Raw genomic sequence first — 21,740 nt, forward strand, 5'->3', positions numbered from 1 at the left:
AAGTGTAAATGTTACTACTCCAAGCAGCATGTCCACATCTTTGGGCATCAGAAATTGAAAGCGACCCAGTGTAAAACTATACAAGAGTTTATTGTATTAAAAAGGTGACATTTGGAATGGAAAAAAAATTCTCATTTATCCCAATTTCTTATGTCCTTGGCACAGTTGGAAATTTATAGTGTAGTGCCTGAAATCTAGGAGTGGGCCTTCCCTCCCTCCCATCTACAAAAAATTAAAAGCCTAATCCAGGACAGCGTAGATAGAGCATGTACACTCTGTTCGTTTGCTCATTCTTTAACATTATTTTTTCTCACAAGCCTGAGAAAAAATTGTTTGTTCTGCCAGGGTGTAACCTTTCCAAGGTTAAAACATGCAATATGCTTGGCTGACATTTTAAATGCTTGCTTTTCCATTGGTTGGCATGCTTCTGTCTTTAATGTTCAAAATTATTCTAAAATCTGCCTTTTAATGAAATAAAACATTTGACAACTCAAATGCAATGTACCTCTTAAAAACACTGCCGAAAAAATAATTGCCTTTCATTCAATGGAGCTTCATAGGTGTATACAAACTTGCAGCTCTCATGGCAGATGTCTCAGAAATGGAAAGTTTTTTTTATATTTACCGAACAATTTTTACCGAACAATTTTGTACTACTTGTCATATCAACACATTAATTTGGTGTGCAGTTTTATAATAGGATAGCAAACAGAAGTATTTGTTGAATTGTCACAGGAGCTTTTGTGAATACTTGCAGTGTTGGGCCTCTTCCAACATCTGCCGCAAGCATCAGGGGATTGGAAGAAAAAAGGTAAGACAACACACCTTGGTTTCTGTCCAAGATCTATGCCAAAGTTCGGTATAGTTCCTTAACACATTGTTCTATCAATTCTGAGTTTGGTATGGCCCTCCCACCTCCCACCCCCAAATATTTAATATGTACTCTGGTGTAGGGAGACATTTCAATACGTGTAGATTTTCCTATCTGGGACACAAAACAAAACCAGTTGGAATTTCCCCTCCAGAACTATGTGGGCTGTGTTCATTTGAATTTAGTGATCTAAGATAATCTATTTGAAGTCAACATAAAAGGAAATCACAGAAAATTAGTTTCAATGCAAAATTATTATGTATCTTTGATTAACTGTCTTTTAATTCTGGAGAAGATAGAATGTGATTTGGCAGCAGAGATACAAAATGTGTTCATTTACTCAGATGCATGCATGCCCGATATATGAGTAAGGATAGCAGTTGTAGGAAAATGTAACTTCTGTATCCCTCATCCTGTCACTGTTATTTATTAATTCGATTTATATGCCACCCTTCTCCGGAGACTCGGGGCGGCTTACAATGCATTAATCAATAGCCTTCATACTTTTGTATATACCTGCTTAGTAGGGCTTTCGCCCCCCCCCCCTTAGCGGTGTTCTTTTTTTTATACAAAGTCAGCTTATTGCCCCCACAATCCGGGTCCTCATTTTACCTACTCGAAAGGATGGAAGGTTGAGTCAACCTTGAGCCTGGTGAGATTTGAACTTGCAGTAATTATAGGCAGCTGGCAACTAAGTGCTACTTTAACAGCACTTAATCCATTGCGCCACCAAAGGCTCTTTGACTGGGATTGATAGAAGCTGGAATTCAACTAGCAACGAAAGCACCCTGGAGTATATATATAGGTTGCAGAATACTTGAGGAAGATGCAGCATCTGTGCATTGAGGGTCCTAATAATTTTCTGCCAATATTTCTGCTTAAACTCTATTGTTGCTTTCCTCACGATATGCAGGATAAGAGTTCCTGGAAAAGTGACACAATGGGACTGGAAGTGCAAAACAGTACAGCTAAATATTTGCCCTTGGTAATGGCCTATGAATATGAAAACATGTTGGTAATTAATTTTAAAAGATGTAAGGATAAAGCAGGGGTGGGGAATGATGCTGGCTCATTTATAATGGGTGGGAATGGATTTACTAATGAAATATAATAAAATTTTCTCCTGGAGTTCTAGAAATTTCTGTCATATACTTCAAGTTAGTTCATGCATCATATTAAAATATGGCGTGTGTATCCATGGTTTATTAAATAGGCTACATTTAGCTTTGTTTTCATCAACTATGTTTTACAAATCATAATATACTGTACATTAGTACTGAAAATCAGAATTAGACAAGCCAAACATATATACACACACGTGTGTGTGTGTGTGTGTGTGTGTGTGTGTGTGTGTGTGTGTAAAAGGGGGTAACATGAGTAAATTGAGAACTGAATGAATTGTTTAAAGCAGACATGTCAAACTCAAGGCCCACGGGCGATGTGGTTAGATCTGGCCCGCAGGGCCGCCCTGGAGATGGTGAGGGGCCAAGCCCTGCCTCCTCAGCCCTGGCTCACCCCAACCCGGCCAGGCATTCCCTGGACGTGTGCACAGGAGGCGGTGAGCGCAGGGAGGCTGGCAATGCCCAGCAGCCGCTGCAGCTCATTGGCCCCTTGGCTACTCTTTGGCCAGCAGTGACGGCCATCTGGATGTGAGCCCATGGCATCCAATAAGCTGTGCTCGGCCCTGCCCTGCCCCATTTTGCCTCACAGCAGTGGCAGCACTGGCAGTAGCAGCCCCGCCCAGCAGGACCTCTGCTGCTGAGGCTGAAGAGATGGAGCTGCGGATGCAGTGCCAAGTAGATGTGCCACTTCTTGGCACCCGAAATGTCCAGGGAGAAGCAGGAGAGGCAGCCCTCGGTGCTTGGAGCTTTTGATTCCTTCCACCTCTGCAACAGACTGGGCTTCTCCACCACACCCTTGCATGATTGCCCTTGCCCACTGGCACCAGCATTGTCAAGCCTCTCACTTCCCTGCAAGGTGGCTTTGCCTTCAGCTGCCAGTTTCCGGTTCAACAACAGCTTAATAAATAATCCCTGACAATAGAGTCCCATATACCACTAAACATAATATTCCTGCCACAAGACACACATCCTGGTACAAGATAAATTCAACTGATCTCCAGCAATAGACTGAGAAAATCCAGTGAGTCAACTATCATTTCTGCACATGGGTAGAATATTAGCAGTTGCTATGCTTGCTTGCATGCCTCAATTTAAAATCTGCTGTTAAGATCTTGTAGGTCTATACGCAATCCTAGAAAAATTAAGATCCCCATGTTTTGAAGGCGTAAAGAAAGTGGATTTTCTCCAGAACTGACAGCCCAGATGGGTTGCTCTATGAAGCTTAGAAAGTGTTCATATTTTCATATTATTTAATCTCCTAAAATACAGGGAGTCCTCGATTTACAACCATAATTGAAACCAGAATTATGGTTGTAAGTCATGGGGGTCATTAAATAAGTTACCATGCGGCCCTGACTGATTTTATGATCTTTTTTTTAGCAGTTGTTAAGCAAATGCTGCAGTTGTTAAACAAACATTGGTTATTAAATAAACCCATTATACTCCATGGGCATTTTTTTGTTGGAAACCAGAGGTAAAGTCAAGTTTCCAGCAAAAAGTGCCAAAACTATTGCAGCCATGTGACTGAGAGATTCTGCAATTTGGGTTATCAAATACCCAAAATGCGATTGTGTGATGGGGAAGCTGTCAGAACTTCCAAACTGGTCATAAGCAATTCTGGGGAGATCCTTCATAATTTTGAATAATCACTAAGTAATCAGTCATAAATTGAGGACTACTGTATGTCTTTATGCAATATTTATCCTTGCTAATGGCCTAGGATATGAAAACATGTTGGGAATTAATTTTAAAGGATGTAAGGATAAAGCAGGGGGTGGGGAATGATGCTGGCTCAGGAATTCTGGGAGTTGAAGTCCACAAGTCATAAATGTTATTGGCAACGATACAAAAGTGATCTGCCACAGGCAGTTGTTCTTTGCAATTGTTCATTTTAGATTACATCACTGATATTTCCTAGTGGCATCTCATTTAAATAATAGTCCTGCCTAACAATTTAGCTCGTGTGATTTGTTCTGTCCTGACCCTTCTGTCCTGAGTCAGCCATGCCCAGTGAGCGGCGTTGACCCAGCCATGCCCACCTACTCTTGGTGACCTGGTTGTGACTACACAACTATGCTTACCATGCCCACCTGGCTGCTGTGAGTAGTCATAGTCTTATATGCAACTGGTACTTTGAGGGCAGCCAGGATGCTGATGTGGCCCTCAATGAAATTGAATTTGACACCCCTGGTTTAAAGGCTTATTTTCCCTCAATTCCTTTTCATTAATGGCTTGTATACTCAAGAATCCCAAAGGTGTTGGAGGTTACATTATCTCTTTGCACCTCTGAGGCTCTGGGACCATTCGCAAACAGAATAGAGAGATAAGAAGTGTCTTCACAAGTCTGTGTTGATTATTCAACTGGCCTTTTGTTATTTAAATGCACCTTGGTGTCAAGAGACAAAAAGGGAATTTCACTTCATCTGTCTTTCTTCTCACTTTCTCTTCAACAGGTAGATTATATAGGCTTTCCTAACATGTATATTATTAAATATATCTATCTGTTACTTAAGATACAATGAATGTCTTCATTGCCATAAATTCTGAATTCAAGACGACATTACAGTATGAACATTTTTGTTTTTTAATGGAACCTGCTGTTACTTGGTGTTCTTTCAGAACTCTACATATGTCCCTGAGCGTCCTCTAACAAGGGCTTCTGCTAAATGAATAAACCAATGAAAGACATACAGGACAATGCTTATTTTTGACTCTTTTTCTGTTGCATTTCAGTTGAAGAATTAAAAATTAAGATGAAAGCTGTCAAAATTTGGATTGAATTGAATCTTACAGAAGAAAAATAAAAAGCTAGCAGATATGTGAATTTTTTTCAGGACAGATAGCAAGCCAGCTCTTCAAGTCCTGCCTTAGCCATGAAAACCAGCTGGGTGACCAGTCACTCTCTCTCAACCCAACCCACCTTGTTGTAGAATGAAGAGACCAAACAACATTCCTGGGTCAGCCAGAGACAGTTTTTATTGCGCAAGGTTCAGAGGCAGATTGGTTCTTGCTATCTGAACAAAGGAAAGAGATCTAATACCCCTGTTTTATACTTTTCCAAGACAAAGGATTTTGCTAGCACAGCAGTTTTCCATATATGGTTAACATACATCCGTTACATGATAATTGACATTTCCTAATTACTAAATTCCTGCCCTAATTTATAGTACATGAGATAATTTTAGCTAAACATCCTCCTTAGTTCTGTATCCGCTGATGCATAGATTTATGGCTTCCTTTGATAATAAGTAACTTCTTGTTCCATATGGATGTCCTTACATTCTTGACAGCTAGGTTCTTTAGAATATATATATATATATATATATATATATATATATATATATATATATATATATATATATGTTACCCAGCATGTAATTTAGCTGACTTAGTGTAATCTTCCAAACAAGTATTGTTCTTCCAAACCAGCACATTTCTTTCTTACAATAATGTGAATAAGGAGGGCCCTTCAGTGTTCATATAGCTGATCCTGCGTCATTCACATTATTCCCCCCTTTTGAAGTTTTTCCATGCAGAAACTTCAACCATTCCCTACATAGTAGATAACATTCTATACTTTCTAATTAAACAAGCAAACATATAATATCTAGCAAAATGTGACTAATTCAGGCAAGGGATAGGTATTTCTTGATCTTCATTCCCCTAATCCTTGGAGGTACTCTCTCCATTCCTTCCCAGGTTCAATATCTACATATGTGTCTGCATCAGAATCTTTATCTTCATCAAGGGAATTGGGGCTAACCTGATGATCAATGAGGCTCTCCATCAAAACTAATTCCTTTTCAGATTGCAGTTCCTTTACTGCTCTCTTTGATAGCTGTTTGAGCAGAGGAATTATACAAGGAATAAAAGCTAGGCCTGCTATAGCACATATCATCAAGAATAACATTTGTTTTATCCAGCCGGATCCAGGCAACCAAGAAAACCACCTGTCAGTTGTTTGTAACCTCTGACTTATCTTAGAAGCCCTATCCTGCAAATCCTTGGCAACTTCCCTGACCACACCTGATTTATTCATATAGAAACAACAGTCTTCTCCCAGAAATACACACAAGCCGCCTTTCTCTGCTGTTAAGAGGTCTATGACACGTCAATTTTGTAGGACCACTGCTGCCAAAGTATCTATCTGGTTTTGGACTTTTACCAGAGTCCCAGCAATCTGGTTCAAGCTCTCTTGAAGCTCTTCTGATAATTGTCGAAACTGTATTACGGAGTGTGTCATTCCACCTATACCTGTTCCAACTGCAGTTCCTATCCCCATGATCACTAATAGTAGTGCCCGTTTCTGAACATGCCCCATGAGAGGAACAGGGATGGTATGTTCTCCACTGACAACACCTATTTTAGGAAAAAGGTGTACTAGTGTGCATGTTCCTGTCCAGTTTGTTGGCAAACATAAATACGCATCCTTCCTGCAGAAGAAGAAAACTCCTTTTTTCCTTTACACATGCGCCTATATTCATGGAGAAAGCATGGGTCCGATGGTTCTTTTCATTAGTCCAGACCCCCAAAGTCCCCGCCACAAACATTCCAGCAAGCAGCTGTATTGGGACTTCTAGTGAAGGGTCCTTTTGCTTATCTCTGAGGATTGGGCCTTCAAAAAGATACCGGGAGGTAGTATTCCCAGGGGGAAAGAAGACACATAAACCTGTATTGGACCTAATGGAGAGCCAGATAGTGAAGCGAGGGAGCTGGAATAGACTGGGGCACCTTTCCTTGGATACATTCTAGGACCCCTTCCATCCTCCCCATCTTGTGATGATGGCAGTTGGTGGTAATGAGAAAGTGAGTGGTGTGCAGAAGGAAAAAGATCTTTGGTTAGTTTTACATCCCTAAAGTTCATTCTAGGACCCAGGGTTCACTTCTGATGGACATTGTTCTTTTGTCAGGGATCCTACAGGCCCACCAGGTTTCTGATGTCTCTTTACACACAGAGAAGGTGTCCCTATGAGTTCCACACCTGTGGCTATTGGGCCAGCAATAGGGAGGCGCCTTTTTCCCAGCCGTTGGAATGCCTCATAAAAATCTCCTTGCAGCTTTGATGTTGCTGCTTTGTATCTAATATCCTTTTTAAGGACTAGGGTAGCTTTTGTCCTTTCCCAGAGATCTTGCTCAACTGGGACAGCATGATAAGATGAAGGACTAGCAGACAAACACAACCAGCAGTTTTGACCCCAGGTAGAATCAGACTGATTAACGAGGCTTTGACCTAATTCCAGTATCCTTGACATGTAATTCCCTTTTTTCAATTGTTGCAGGGGTCCGTTCTCTCTTTGTTCTTATATTTCCCCCTTTACCGGGATTGTCAATTGTTTAACATTAGGTATGGGAGTTGGCTCAGCTCTAAAGTAACGACCCCACCTACTGATGATACATCGTTGGTGGGAGCGGATTTGACCTAAAGTGTCTCTACTTAGTGACCTGATGCTGGTCGGTCCCTTGGGGTTGTCAATAGTTATGGATCCTTCCTCATGGACAAGGGGGATTTCTCGGACACCCACACAACATTGGGAACTACTGTTCAAGATAGTATCACTCACTAGTCCCTTGGCTAATAGTACCAAAAGCCCTAAATAAATCATAATGACCTTATTCCTACACCCACAAGGCCTTAAGAGCGCAAGACCCGTAGTTTATAAATTCACCACATCAGGAAGAGGGTTAGGGGTATGCGTAACTTGGGGTAGGGCAATATCAATTGTATTCCTAGGTCTCCCACAGAGCCGATCCTTATATATATATATAACAATACCACCAGAAGGGCTAAAATAGTTGTTGCCCAGAGTCTCCACACCCAATCTTCCTCAAACATGAGTGTCTTTAAGAATTCCTCACTGGATTCTATTACAGTTAATGAGTTTTACATTACAAATTACAGTCATAGAATGTTGTCTTCCTCCGTTCCAAGCTTCGGCCGTGCACGGGGAACCAGCTTCCAGGGTGGTTCAACAAGGCTGATGATCACCACCGTGCGTTGAGAGTCCATTGCCGGAAGGACTCAGCAGGGTGTATTCTTCTTGAACTTCAGCACCAATGGCCTGTCAGTTTTTGTTACCTGGTATGTGACCGGATCACTCTGGTCTGCGGGCTTCAGTCTCGTCCAGTGGATCCAGGATCTTCCTTCTAAGGTCTTAAAAGCACCATTACAAAACCAATACATCTGGGAGAGCGCACAAAGGAATCTGAACAGTTGTAATCCTCTTCAGTTGGGAAACAGCATAGGCAACCACTCAGTCCTAAGAAAGAAAAATACAAAAATAGTCCAGATGATGAAGAACGCTATTCCCACTGGTTACTGCCCACCAGTCCATTGGGTTCTTTGGATCGTCAACTTCAATGGATCTCCTTGGTGAGATTCCACCTTCCACTCCTTTGGGGCTGGCACGGGCCCTTTCACTTGGGGTTTAACTTCCTTCCAGTTCCGGATCAACACTCAATCATCGTGGTTGAATTTGTGGACTGGAAACTTCAAAGGTGGTGTTTGGGCTAATAGTCCTTGTTTCCTAAGAACTTCAAAATATCTGGACAGTTTATACACATATTGTTTCAATACTTTGTCTCTGTTTTCTAGGGAATCAATGCATATACTTCCTGTAGTGAAAACTACTCCAAACAACAGTTCATAGGATGATAATCTTTCTAGGTTGGGTCTAATAAAACTTCTTGACACCACTATTGCTGTAGCATTACTGCAGGGAAAAGCTTCAACCCACCCTGTGAGGTGGTCCACTATGACCAATAAATATTTTACTCTCCCCACTTTTGGTAATTCTGTAAAATCCACTTGAATACATTGAAATGGTCTTAAAGCTGGTGGTCTCCCACCCATCTGTTGTTTCCTGACAGCTTGTTCATTCACCTTTTTACAAATCAAACATTTGTTTATAACTGATTTTGCTAAAGGATATATCCCAATACAACCATAGCATGTTAAAAGTTCATCTACAATAGCTTGAATTCCCCAATGACTCCACCATATTTTGCCAAATGTCTGCACTCTCCCAAATGCATACTTGGAATCTGCCTATCTTTCCTTCCAAGATGCATAGAGCACCCCCCCCCTTTTTTTTAATTTGATTTATATGCCCCCCTTCTCCGGAGACTCAGAGTTACAATGCGTTAAGCAATAGCCTTCATACTTTTGTATATTTTACAAAGTCAGCTTATTGCCCCCACAAACTGGGTCCTCAATTTACCTACCTTAGAAAGGATGGAAGGCTGAGTCAACCTTGAGCCTGGTGAGATTCGAACTTACTAATCACAGACAGCTGGAATTAAATTACAATGCATTTGTCTACTGATCTATCCAGGCTCCCTATCCATAGAGCTTAATTTAGTGCATACAATTCAAAGGTTTGAGCAGACCAATTTCGAGGCAAACCCCTTGTTTCCAGGATCTCTTTAGTGTGTCCTTTTATAATAGCATATCTGTTTTTCCGTACTCCCTCCTCCACCCTAGAGGAACCATCTATAAAAAATGCTTCTCCTTTTTCCAGGGGGTGTTCCTCCAAATCAGGTCTTATTTTTGTTTGTAAATCAATTACTTCAGCACAATAATGTTCTAATCCAAACTGATCCATTGATCTGGTGTTGGCTAAGAACTGTGCTTGATTCAAATTGTGATCTGTAGTTAAAATCAAGTCTGTCTGCTGCATTAAAATTGTTTCATTTTTGTTTAGAATTCTGGAATCAGTTAACCACCGCCCCGCTTTTTGCTGAAGGATGGTCCTGACTTGATGTGGGGTGCTTACAATAAGGGCTCCCCCATAGGTCAATTTCCTACTTTCTGAGCCAACACCCCTTGTGCAATTCAATTTTCGGTGTTTCGTGTCCCTCCCATTTCAACTCCAATGTCCAGATTCAATTAATTTTGCATACAGGGGTTTGGTAAAATCAGCATACGCATAAATCCAGAGTCTGCAATATCCAACCAAACTTAAGAATTACCTTAATTCTTGCTTGTTTATAGATAAGAGGCTGAGACGCCACCCCTTCTATTCTATCTGGAGTGATTTTCCTACTCCCTTCACTAATTAAGTGTATTCTAATGCTTTGTCCACTTAATCTGATCACTGTCAATTAAAAACACCACTTCCTTTTTCCATTATCACTTGGTTTCACCCTCACATTCCTTTCTTCCTTCCCCGTCCAAAGGTTATGCAATCCACAACATCCATAACCTTCCAAAAACAAATCACATATCTTCTCCCTTCCATCAATTCTACTTTCTCTAACTCCTTCTTCTTATAAAACATTCAATTCCTCCTACCACTGCTATCCTGACTTCCAAGTCAGCACAAGTCTGTGCAGACCAACTTAAAGGCAACTTTCTGGCTTCCACTAAAACTTCCTCTCTCCCTTCTACTATTGTAACCCATTTCTGTACCAATTTCTAAAAGGGCAACAACTTATGCTGCTAACAAACAAACAAACAAGCAAACAAACAAATCTGAAATATATTTGGATCAAACTTTAGCATCAGTTCTCTGCCTTTAGTAAAATACAAGTCAGATTCAAAAAAAAATCTTACAAAATCATTTCTTTTATTTAGGTTTAATTAAGTGTTTTAAACCTCAAAAATTTCCAGAAAAAAATAAAATCAAAATTGTATCCAGAGCAGAAAAGAAAATATATCTGTATAGCTTTTATATGCAAATTAAGACCACAACAGCCGCATGAGCTGATCACCCACGTCCCCCTCCTTTCTCAGGCTGATTCAGCAGAGAGGGAAAAAAAAGGTGAAAAGAACAAAAGCCCGCAGCCCACCCTTTTCCTGCTTCTCTCCTCCAAAGGAAGGGGGGGTCCGGAATATAGGGAAGAGGAAAAAAAATGTTTTAAAGCAAGCAGACAAGCCTCACTCCCCCCTTCACTCAGCATTCTTTCAACAAAGCAACACTTTCTGCATTTCTCTCTAGTCTCCCACATCCTCAACACACAGGCATTCACAGGGCTCAAGATCACTTCACTTTATCATTCCTTATGAGCTTCGGGACACCTCACACACACACATTCACATTTGTACTGCAATCAGACTTTTTGTATAAACCAATTTCACATACAAAAAATTCATTTAATGCTTCCTCCATGCAAACCAAATTATTTCAGGGAGCTTTTTCACAAGCCACTATTATTAGAGGATTTCATCTTCCCTGCAGGTTTGGAAATTATTATATACATACACATGCACACATATCATCAAACATTTCCAGACCTGTGGAGGTTGTTGTTGTTGTTGTTGTTTTTTAATTTTATTTCCTTGGGCAACCTATAGCTTATTCTTAAAGGAGTGGGAAAACTCAGAGAGCAGTTTTAATCACAAATGTGATTTTGGGCCCAAACCACTGACTGTTTCCCACAGCTTCAAGCACAAGTTTACTTAATTTGCTGGCCGGCCAAACATATCACAATCAATTCCATCCCATTCAATTTTACACACTATCATTATAGATGCACATCCAGGAATTTTTTTTTTTATAACAGAAATCACACCAAATTGATCAAGTCAAATTATCTGAGTCTTCCCATTTAGACAGGCTTTACCTTTTTACTACCTGCTAAACCCCGGGTGGGAAGAACAGTAAACGATTTCTTCTTTATTCTTAGTTCTTTCAGAGTTCTCTGGCTTTTTAAGAATGGTAATTTATCAGAATGTTTATAACACTGCAATTAGTTCTTTTCTCTTACCACACATAAGATCACACACATATTTTGTTTAACTTTTATTGCATAAGGTTTATTTTCTCCCCTCTCTTTAGATTTCATCAAACAGACCCTAGCAAACTCTGCCTGACACTTGATTAATCAAGGGGGTCTCTCTTTTAGTCTTCCACTGATCAATACTACTACCACCCATCCTAACAACACTACCCTTGGCTCACAACGCTGGACGTTCCGACAGTCGTCAATGAGAACCGCAAGGATTTAACCACCCACACAATCCCAACAGAGAGACTTGAACTCTCAACAGGAGACTTGAGGATGACGCCTTGTCTCCTAGGGGGGTGATCAGGCCCCCTCTTCACCACTAAATTGGTGGGTATTTGTTAACAGAGAGACTTGAACTCCCTGGCTTATACTTACCTGCAGGCGTTTTCCTTCCCTCTTGGACTTTTTTTTTTTTGTTTTGTTGAGGTCTCTGTGTCTGGCTGACCTGTAGATCCTTGACTAGTCTGCTCGCCAGCGGGTTCACAGCAACCCCTCACTGAAAGATTCCGTAGACTTCAATGGAGTCTTTGTGGCCGGCCAGTGAACTTTCCTTGGGGAGGCGTCGGTTCCCGCTGGGGCAGCCCGTCAGGCAGAACAAAAGGTCTTTGTTCCTTAGTCCCATCTGCCAGGGTGCCATAAATGTTGTAGAATGAAGAGACCAAACAACATTCCTGGGTCAGCCAGAGATAGTTTTTATTGCGCAAGGTTCAGAGGCAGATTGGTTCTTGCTATCTGAACAAAGGAAAGAGATCTAATACCCCTGTTTTATACTTTTCCAAGACAAAGGATTTTGCTAGCACAGCAGTTTTCCATATATGGTTAACATACATCCGTTAAATTCCTGCCCTAATTTATAGTACATGAGATAATTTTAGTTAAACATCCTCCTTAGTTCTGTATCCGCTGATGCGTAGATTTATGGCTTCCTTTGATAATAAGTAACTTCTTGTTCCATATGGATGTCCTTACATTCTTGACAGCTAGGTTCTTCAGAAGATATATATATATATATATATATATATATATATATATATATATATATATATATATATATATATATATATATATGTTACCCAGCATGTAATTTAGCTGACTTAGTGTAATCTTCCAAACAAGTATTGTTCTTCCAAACCAGCACATTTCTTTCTTACAATAATGTGAATAAGGAGGGCCCTTCAGTGTTCATATAGCTGATCCTGCATCATTCACATTAACCTCACAGGACTGTTGTGGGGAAAATAGGAAGAGGAAAGCGTGTTGTATATGTTCATCACCTTGAGTTATTTGTAACAATAATAAAGCTGGGATATAAATAAATAAATTTAGCAAAATGTCTATAGTTCAAACCTACTGTTTGAAAGTGAGAGATGCTGTTGCAGCTATTTGAAACATCAGATTACATTATTGTTAATTTCATTAATTACATGAAAATGTGGCTCAGGGACAAAAGACAGAAAGAGAAAGCAAGCACTTTTGTGAATACCTCCCTTGAGTTAAACTTTGAAAAACAACAGAGCAGTAATAAATTTGTGAAAAAGAAGAAAAAACTTAGTTATTGAATTAAATAGCAAGTACCTGCGTTTTCCAAAGGATGCTGCCTCTAATGATGCTTAATTTGCTATTCTAACATGCAGATTATATTGAGGCCTGATGTACTTTAGAAATTAGGGAAATTAAAGAAAAATATTTAGATAGGGAACTGAATACTGTAGGCATGCTTACAAGATATGGAAATACTTGAACAGTTAATTGTTAATAAGGGAATATAGGTTAGAATGCAACCGTTCAAATTGTCCATCACTTATCTCTGGATAGTATTCTAACTTACTAATTGCATACAACTAGAATTCAATATTAATTCTTTCAAATAAGAAAACAAAATAGTCTTTCTCCTACTCCTAAAGGTGAAGAAATATTAGCCGCAACAATGGATTTCTGGCTCTTGTTTGTTCCTTAAGCACATTTGTAAAAGTTGAAGAACTTCCTTTATAAGTAAGACCTTTTTTAGCACTTTCTAAACTCCAGAGAATAGCCTTTTAAGCACAAAAAGGAAAGATTTTAAATCTCTCAGCTTTAACAACAGGTAATAACAAGAAAAGCAAACTTTATTTTGGACTTGGGCCAATTCCTTTTGGCCACAGCTACTGGGTCCTCTGAGTACAAATCAATTAGATAATTATTCAACAAAGAGGTCAATTAAGTACTCTTCCTTTCTTGCTTCACTGCTCTTCAGTGGATATGAAGCTTTCCCAATGAATTTAAAGTTAGGAAACTCTCATCTTCTTTGGGTATCCTCTGAAAAGGCCTGGTAACACTATAGCAACAGGCAAGGGTGTCTGTTAAGAGAATTAAAAAAAAATAAATCAAGATTTCTATGTCCAAAGGAGTGGAGTTCCCATCCCAAAGTCATGGCCACCATACAGTAGTGTCCTTTTTATTTTTTTACTTCCTCCATAGATGGCGCCATTGCAGAAAAATAAGTTTCCTATTCGTCCTGTGATTAGGTGCATCTAAAGATCGGCCCCGAGATACAAATCCCAAATCTGGGATTTTGAACCTTTAATAGAGGAGCAGGTATTGCTTTTAAATTGTTCTGCGTATTGCAGTCAGTGCTGCAACAGCAATCACTGTGCTAAATCTCTTCAGCTCCCACTGTAACTTTTATCCACTGAACATGTTTATATTTCAGTTTTGTTTGGCAAATATATCATTAACAACTGTACATGTAAGAAGTTCATTGTCGGCTTCCTGTCTGGCTTCCGGCGCCGCCAGACGGTCCTCCGTGACCGCCGCCCCATTGCCTGTAAAGAGCCGCCTTTACACCTGAAAGGCGGCTCGAAAAACTCCATTTCCTGACGGAAATGTGAGTCTGAGCAGGCGAGGGTAGGTAGAGCCCTCTGCGAAGTCCCCAGAGGTTTTTTTTAACTCTTGGGGACGAGCAGGTTGAGGCTCCCTATTTCCCCTCGCTGTCGCTCCGGGCATCGGGCGCACTCTGCCTTTTTGCAGAGCTAGGCGCTGGAACCGGATTAATCAACGAATCTAACAGATGGATTTATTAAAAAAGATGAGACTTGGACTTGGGACCCTAAATTGCAAGTATCCTTAATGAATTTATAAGCATTTCAGAGTGAAAGAGGAAAAAAAATTTTTTAAATGGCGACCACTGAGGCTTGGGAAGAAGAAGAAAGCCAAAAGTGAGAGTCCTTCCATAACAGATACAAAGTAGCGGAATATATAGTGCTGGCTACATTTGGAAGAAAATTAGTTATTTTAAGTTCCTCTCTTCTTGGAGATTTCTACTTGATCCTGTTTGGGGGAAAAAAAATTTGCTGGCAGGATGGCGTTACTAATAAAGCCTGATAGACAAGAAGGGGGGGTGCTCCCCCACTCACAACTGTTTGAACAAGCTCTGAGCTTACAGACTCTGCAGAATGGTTTTAATTTAAAAGAATTTATTCAGGAGGAAATGGCAAAATATCATGAGACTGTGAACCAGAAATTTGAAAAATTAAGGCAGGAAATTAAAGAAATGATACAACTAAAGTATGATAACTTGCAACAAAAGATTGTAACAGTGACTAATGGTTTTTCAGAAGTTGTTGTAAAGTTGGATACAAATATTAAATTGCTAGAGTCTAAAATGGAGAAAATTGATGATAAGATTTATAATTTGGACAATAAAATATTAAGAATTGAAAAGGATTTAATAAATACTCAAGACAATAGTTTAGAAGTAAAGTCTAAAGAGGAAGCTGGTCACGAGACTTATAATGCAGAAGATATAAAGCAAGGAATTGAAAGAGAAGTTGTAATGATGCAATACAGGCTTACAGAATTTGTGATCAGAATCAGAGGCTTACAGGAAAATAACAGTGATGATCTAAGAAAAACATCTGCTCAAGTTTTGGCTGGGATCTTAAAGATTCATCCTGAGGAGGTATTCTGTAAAATTGATAAGACTTATAGAGTAAATTCTTGGATTGCAAAGCAAAGGCAACTGCCTAGAGATGTGGTGATTTATTTTACAGATACAGAAATAAGAAATGATATTGTGCAAAAATCCTTTAATTCTAATCTACAACTGCATGGGAGAAAAATTTGGATATATAAAGAATTGCCGCCTAAGATGTTAAGAGATAGAAAGAAATTTGGACTTTTGGTGACTGAGCTAAGAAAACAAAATATTCCATTCAGGTGGGATGTCCCAGTGGGTATAATATTGAGATATCAAGGAGTAAGATATCAGTTAAATACTGTTGAAAAAGCAGAAGAATTTTACTACAAGGTCCTTAAAAAGCAAAATCAACAAGAGACAGAAACTCAAGAAAAGCAGAAGGAGATGGAAGTAATGAAGAAACAACAAGTTATAGAGGTCTCCACAGATGAGCCGCTTTTGGATTCTCTCTTAGAGGTCTCAACTGGATTATTTAATATAAGAGAGGCGGTTCCGGACCCTAACGCAATGATTTATCAAGCCACAAACCAGCATGGAAGTCAATCAGTCGATATACAATCTACAGAACCAGAAAGATTTCAGCCACAAAAACAAAACCAACAAGATCAAGTTATAGATCAGCATGAAAACCAAATAGTCGATACACAATCTACAGAAAGGAATTTAGGATGGAGATCCAGCCCACAAAAAGTCAAGAAAAGAAGAAGTAGGTCTCACAAAAACAAAAACTTTTAAACTAAACAACAGTGTAATGCCAGTTACTTATGAGAGGACTGAATATACGAAAAGATAATGGGCAAAGTATTGGTTTATTTTATCCTGAGGAGAGTGACAGATCTCTGCAGTGCTGAATTTTTTGGGATGTGAAAAAGTCCTTAAATCAAATGGTTGGAAATATCTTGTTTGTTTTTTGGATTTCCTGATAAATATATTACATGTATGCTGAGTTACATGGCAAGAGATCTACTGGATTGGGGCACGCAGAAGATCTGGTTGTTACCCTATTATGGTGGTTGGAATTAATAATCTGGATAAAAGACACCTCTATAGACATTATATGGAATATAAATATAAAGTCACTTGGGTGGTTGTTGTGTTCTTTTTTTTTCTTTTTGCAATATGAAGATATTTGTTACTGATGGGGGCAGATGGTAATTGAAGATACTGAAAATACTGTTGGAATTAGGATGCGATGTTACCCTAACATGGGCGATGGAGTTTATCATCCAGTTGAAAGACATTACAGAAGATATTATATGGATTACAAGCCTAAAGTTTTTTTGTTTTGTTTTTTAGGATTTTATTTACAAAAGGGAATATTTTTCTAGTGGAGTGGGCAGAAGAATAAAGATATTAAGAACAATTATGGTAGTTTTGTAGGAAAGCGGGTGGAGATAGGTTAGGTTATTGATTGTTTAGTTTAAAAAAAAAGGGATATTATGTGTAGATGTGAATATATGTAAAAGATCTGAGCTAAGAGACATAATGATGGGGGGGAAGGAAATGGGTAGCTGAACTGAATAAATGTTAAATTAGGATTTATTGTATAGTCTTATAGTGGAAGTATGTTCTGAAATGTTATATTGTTTGGGGGGTAGTAAAAGGGTAGATCATGAGCGGAAATCGTTAAATTGGGAGATATAATATTATTATGTTAAATTAGGAGTTATTAGATAATGTTATAATAGAATGTCACTTTGAAATGTATATTATAGTATAGTATAAGGGGGATATGATAATTTTATTAGAAAGAAAGGGTCAGCATATGGAGATGGAATAAGTGGATGGTAAAGTATGATATAATCTGTTATGAATCTGGGTTTTATTATGAAGAAGTCAAAGGGGAAGGGGAGGAGGGGGGGGTTAGGGAGGAGGGGGGGGAAAGGGGGAAAAATTTGTATTTGAAAAACTTTTTCAATAAAAAAAAAGAAGTTCATTGTCTGTGTAAACTAATAACTAAAATACTTAGGAGTATCTTCCCATGTAATCTCAGCTATAATGTGGCTCATATGGTTTTAACTTAGTGTGTTTTTATGTGTGAATCCAGCCTGCTTTTTGCTAAGTAAATAAAAATGGTTTAATTATCTTGAGATACTACCCTGCCTTTGACTAACGTTGCTTACTCTGGTGTTCTCTAGATGTAGTTATCCAACATACACTGGCCTGAGGTCATACTGTATTATCTGGACATTATGAGAAGCATAATGCAGCAAAAATGCAAGACACTGGTTTAGGGAAGATTGGGTTAGGATATGTAGTAATAAAAATTTAGATTGCACTAGGCTGGATGGATATATCAAAACACTCTGGATAAATAGAAACATAATATACAAATGTCTTGATGAATACTACAGAGATAAATTAAGGTTCACAACTAAGAAGCAGCTAATTTGCACAACAGCAGATCAACTATCAATTGTATCAATACAATTCTTTGTATTTCAAGTTTTTGCACAGAACTCCACTTTTCCTTTTCTTTGATAACCTGTAATTATATATTCTATCTATCCATGCTGTTACTTTATGAATATACTGGAAATAGTAATAAACAACCTGTGGTCAAAATATGATTATTTGGCATTCCTTTTACAATTCCACAAAACCTCCAAAGCAACCCCAAAATAGTGAGATCAAAATTACCCCTATTAGAGTGAATCTAGGAATTTTCTTAATCGCTTAAAATAAAACCTTATTCTAAGAACTTGGAAGGAGTGGAGAAGGAATTTAGCAATTATATAAGAATTTGGTAGTTTGCTGCAAATCATTTTTTTCTTTCAGGTCTTTGAAATGAAATAGATACTTTTAAGTACATTAAAATTCCCCATTTTTATTTTTTTATATAATTTTTTTTATTTGTTTAAAAATACAAGACAAAATGAGTAACAACAAAACATACAAAACATGTAAACAAAGAATTTGAATATACATTTTGTCAAGGTTATCGCAACTGTAATATATGTTCTTATTTGTGTTTTTGACTCCTCATTTGGTCTTTCTCTTATATCTATCTTTATAGTTCACTGTTAGCCTGCGTTAGTGATTTCTGTTTCTGTTTCTATAACTCCAATTACTCCCTAGTCTTTTTCCCTTTTCTATTTTCCAACCAAGTGTACCACTTTTCCCCATTTTTAAAACTATAAAGTAATGGTCTTTTTATTCTGGTTCTTCAAAAGCTCACCCCCAAATCAGAAAATGTATTAATACCTTGTAACTTTCATGTTTCCGTTTCCTATTAAAGTCAGCTATAGGAGGGATTTAGATCAGACAGTCTGTACTAGATATTTTTAACAGTTAAATTTTAAGAAATTTTGCTCCTCCAAAACTAAATAAATGCATGTACCTTTCGACATTAAAATGAATTTACTTTGGAAAACTATTCTTATTCAAGAGCGCCCTCTAGGGAATTATGATGTAATTGTGACTTGTATTTGTACTTTACTATCAGTCTATATTTCTAGATTACCCCTAACCCTTGATAAATGTTTTTTAAATGGTGGTTTCCAACAGAATCCTAAATGGAATTGGGAAGGAATAAAGTGGCAGAATAATGTATTCTCCTAATCCTGTTAGTTCATGTTAAATTGGTAAACTTTTATTTTCACCTTGCCAATTGAGACACTAGGAAAATTAGCTACTGTATGTCAGGATCTGTCATTTTACTTGGAAAAGACAAACATAGAACAAGGTGATAGGTTCAGTCTAGCATTCACCATGCCTTATTTATGTATACATTGCTGGTAGACTATGACTCAGAAACCAAGTAAGTTAAAAGAAACTATGACTTTTTAACCTAATTGGTTAAAAATCTTATTTGGCTTGCCTTCAGAAGATGTGGGTGCTCCATCACTGGAGGCTTTTAAGAAGAAATGGACAGCCACTTGTCTGAAAGGATATAGGGTCTCTTCCTTGAGCATGGACTAGAAGGCCTCCAAGGTCCTTTCCACTATTATTCTATTATTCTGTATTCTGAGTTAATGAATGCTGAATTTAGATTCCAGAACAATAACGTTTTACTTGGCTAGAGTATTCTCCCATTTATTGTATAGAATTGCAATATAGAATGCTATACTCACATAGAATTGCACTGCAATTTTGTCTTTTTAGAAATAGTTCAGTCTAATTTATTTCAGATTACAGGTCTGAAAAGAGAAGCTGGAATCCTAAAAATAAAGCTTATTAGTGGAATCTTCCTTCTACTTCTTTAAAAAAAATCTATCCAATAGGATTAAGTGCCCTGTACCTTGTATTCAGGGGTGAAATCCAGTAGGTTCTGACAGGTTCTGGAGAACTGGTAGTAGAAATTTTGGGCAATTCGGAGAACCAGTATCAGAAATTTTGAGTAGTTCGGAGAACCGGCAAATACCACCTCTGGCTGGCCCCAGAGTGGGGCAGGAATGGAGATTTTGCCACGCCCACAGAACCGGTAGTAAGAAAATTTGGATTTCACCACTGCCTGTATTGGGTGATGCATCATAAACTGGATAGTGATGCTAGAAAAGCAACTTCATTCATTAGAGGTATCTTGAGAATCCCTCTACATTCCAAGGTATAGTCAGGTAGGCAAAATGTAAATTCGTGTATATTGGACATAGAAGGTCAAACCAATTTTGCTTCTTTATCCAAATACCATTTTTAAGCAGCTCTGCTCTTAATATGAAACCACAGAGCTTTCTGAAACATATGTCTAATTTCATATTTTTTTTATTCCAGATCATTCTGATACTGTGATGTCCTGAAAGGAAAACATAAAAGAATCCTTTATAAAGACCAATTAAACCCTTGTGGGTCATACACAGTGGAATCCTCAAGTCTTAAGTTGTTATATTGTACAATAAATATTGTATAAAGATATTAGAAATAGGCATATTATACTCTTTTTATTAGACTTTCCAGGGGCACAGATTGTTTCTATGTTTAACTATTGCTGCAGGATCAGTAAGATTCAATCTTTGGCACTGGCCAAACTCTGTTACATTGCTTTCAAGATCAGAAGTCATTTTTATCCAGCAACATAAGTACACTATTCCTGGAAAAGAATTTTAGTTATGTTATTTTTCTCTATTTTTTATAATACGCTTCACTTGGAAGGTACATTTTTCTTGGTCTATGATCATAAATTGAATAAACAAACATGGTGATTGCTAAAATGGGCTGTGATTTTCTAAAAATTATTGGAAATGCAATGACTAGGTTTTTCCATATTTGGTGGGAAAAGTGTAATGCTCAACAACTTTGGAAAATAAATTAACAGAATGAAATGCATTTTAAAAATCTAATTTCATTTCCCATCTGTTTTTCTACTATTTTACTAAATCTTACATTCCCACAAAGTATATCGAATTAGTTCTGTAAATGGTAACAGGTGCAAGGATATCTTACACTTCCTATTGGAAAGTATAGTTCTTTCTCCAGAAAAATGTCAAAGTTCTGTCACTGTGCTTTGATGTCCAACAACTTTGAATTTAAAAGTAAACATGACATAAAATTTAATTCAACTTGAAAACAAATTTTTGATTATAACTCTGTATGTTCCTTGATCTCTCCTTAGCTTTCAATACCATCAAAGAGAGAATTTGATTGGGCTGGCTTAAGGAACTGGGATGGCAGATACCGTTTTGTGTAGTTCTTTATTTGTGGTCGGTTTCAATCAGCGTTGAGAGGGGGAGAGAGGTCATGTCCGCAGCTGGTCACTTGTACAATAAAGTGCTGCAGAGCTGGATTCTCTCTCCACTTTTCTCTCTCCTATCTATATGTAACCATTGGGTGAGAAGATGCAATCTCAGGGAAAGACTAAGTGAGCCATCAAAGTCCCAGCAATGCCAGAAGGCCTGAGGAAGAGAGCAGTGGTGAAATTCAAAGTTTTTTTTACTACTGGTTCTGTGAGCGTGGCTTAATGGGTGTGGCTTGGTGGGTGTGGCAGGGGAAGGATACTGCAAAATCTCCATTCTCACCACATTCTGGGACCAGCCAGAGGTGGTATTTGCCAGTTCTCCGAAATACTCAAAATTTCTGCTACTGGTTCTCTGAACTACTCAAAATTTCCGCTACCAGTTCTTCAGAACCTGTC

This window comes from Pituophis catenifer, unplaced genomic scaffold (assembly GCF_029215685.1).
Source record: "Pituophis catenifer annectens isolate HBS135680 unplaced genomic scaffold, rPitCat1.0.hap2 SCAF_2, whole genome shotgun sequence".
Classification (NCBI taxonomy): Eukaryota; Metazoa; Chordata; class Lepidosauria; order Squamata; family Colubridae; genus Pituophis; species Pituophis catenifer.